This window comes from Rhinopithecus bieti, unplaced genomic scaffold (assembly GCF_001698545.2).
Source record: "Rhinopithecus bieti isolate Rb0 unplaced genomic scaffold, ASM169854v2 scaffold_19459, whole genome shotgun sequence".
NCBI lineage: Eukaryota > Metazoa > Chordata > Mammalia > Primates > Cercopithecidae > Rhinopithecus > Rhinopithecus bieti.
Window position 1 is genome coordinate 652,824 of NW_016809864.1, and position 2,237 is coordinate 655,060.

The 2,237-nt window shown below is 47.8% G+C and overlaps 1 long non-coding RNA gene across 1 annotated transcript in view; it reads right to left on the reverse strand.

Annotated features, from left to right (window-relative positions):
* LOC108541208 (uncharacterized) overlaps nucleotides 1–1,655 on the reverse strand; it is a 20,824-nt gene extending 19,169 nt beyond the window's left edge. Inside the window, exon 1 of the long non-coding RNA XR_001888899.1 lies at nucleotides 1,614–1,655. This is a non-coding gene — a long non-coding RNA (uncharacterized LOC108541208). The remainder of the gene's footprint in view (nucleotides 1–1,613) is intronic.
* Between the last annotated feature and the right edge of the window lie 582 nt (nucleotides 1,656–2,237).

Here is a 2,237-nt window from a genome sequence, read left to right on the forward strand (position 1 = left end):
TTTTTGAGACTGAGTCTTGTGCTGTCATCCAGGCTAGAGTACAGTGGCGTGATCTCAGCTTTTTGCAACCTCCGCTTCCTGGGTTCAAGCGATTCTCCTGCCTCAGCCTCCCCAGTAGCTGGGACTATAGGTGCCTGCCACCACTCCCAGCTAATTTTTGTTTTCTTCAGTAGAGACGGGCTTTCACCATGTTGACCAGGCTGATTTCAAACTTGCAACATCAGGTGAGCCACCCGCCTTGGCCTCCCAAAGAGGTGGGATTACAGGCATGAGCCACCCTGTCTCATGTCTTCTAAACCATTGAACTAAAGTGGACATGTGTTGCTTCTACTGGTGGTCTAACAATTCCATTTCAAAAGGTTGTTTCCGAAAGACATTTCTTTTCTACAATTAAAAAAAAATTAAAAGGCCATTTACAAGTTATGTGATTTTCTAGGTCTACTTTATCATGTTAGCAACCTTTCTATCTAGAAGGCCTAGATGTAGCAAACGTTTTATTTGTTTATATTTTTATAGAGACGGGGATATCATTTATTGCCCAGGCTGGTCTCAAACATCTGGCCTCAAGCGATCCTCCCACTTTAGCAAATGTTTTTTTTTTTTTTTTTTTTTCTAATGTACAAAATTTTACAAATAAAACCTTTTAGGCCGGGCACAGTGCCTCACACCTGTAATCTGGCACTTTGGGAAGCCCAGGCAGAGGGATCAACTGAGCTCAGGAGTCCAAGACCAGCCTGGGCAACATTGTGAAATCCTATCTCTACAAAAATATACAAAAACTAGCTGTGCATGGTGGCACGCCCCACCTGCAGTCCCAGCTACTCAGGAGACTGAGATGGGAGGATCACCTGAGCCTGGGAGATCAAGGCTGCAGTGAGCCATGTTCACAACACAGCACTCCAGCCTGAGTAACAAAGTGAGCCCCTGTCAGGGGGAAATATAGAAAAAAAAAGTTTTCTTTTAAAAGGTGTGAGAGGCAGCCGTGGTGGATTACTCCTGTAATCCAAGCTATTCTGGGTGCTGAAGCAGGAGGATTGCTTTTGGATAGGAGTTTGAGACCACCCTTGGTAACAGAGCAAGTCCCCAATCTCTACAAAAAACAAAATATTAATCACACCACTGCACACTAGCCTGGGTGACAGAGTGAGACCACGTCTCTAGAAAAAGATAAATGTAGGCGAGGGTGTGGTGGGTCGAGCCTGTAATCCCAGCACTTTGGGAGGCCATAGTGGGAGGACTGCTTGAGCTCAGGAGTTGGAGACCAGCCTGGGAAACATAGGAGGATGCTGTCTCTATTTAAAAAAAAAAAAAAAAAGCCTGGGGTGGTGGGGCACACCTATTGCCCCACCTAATCGAGAGGCTGAGATGGGAGGTTCACTTGAATCTAGGAATTTGAGGCTGCTGTGAACCTCAGCAGTGATTGCACCACTGCACTGCAGCCTGGGTGACAGAGGGAGACCCTGTCTCAAAAAAAGAAAAAAAAAGTGGGATGTGGAGAATGGAGATCAACTTGTTCTTCTCATATGCACAGGACTTCTACACTGCCTCCTAAATCTCCCCAAAGGATGCTGGGCACTTCTTTTTCTTGACCCAGTGCTGTTAAGTTTTTCTACCGTTTCTGGCTTCCACTGCCAGGACCATGCGCAGGAAGGTTGCTAACGGTTTTAACGGTTCTAACCGTCGCTTGGCCGCTCATTTCCTGGTCTGGAAGGCCTTTGTTGTTATTCTTCCATCTCAGGGGCACTGAGCAGCCGCCCCAAGTCCCGCATGCGCGCGGCTCCTTGGCCAGTTGCTGCTCCACACAGCTTCGCCTTCTGGGCCGGAGGTCTCAATCGGGCCTTCTGGTGCCGCCATTTTTGTCACCCTGCCTTGTCCAATGCCCAAAGATTCCACGTCCTAGGTGGCCTGGCGGGTGTTTGCTGCCGTCCAATCAATATGAGTCAAAGAGTCCAGACTCGAGGAGGCCACTGCGGCCATCAGGTCGCGGGGCCTGCAGGGTCTGTTGCTTCTAGGCCCGGATCTGGCCGGTGGGTGCAGTCCTCCCTGGGCCTCAGCTGACACAGGTTCCTGAGGCACAGGCCTTGCCCCCTCTGGAGCTCTCTGCAGCAATTATGTCATTTTTTCTTGTTTTTAATAAATGCCAGCAAAACTAACACTATCAGGCTGAAGTTGCTAGCTCTGTATAACCCTATGTTTCTTTTTCATTTTTTTTTTTTTTTTTTTTTTTTTTTGTGAGA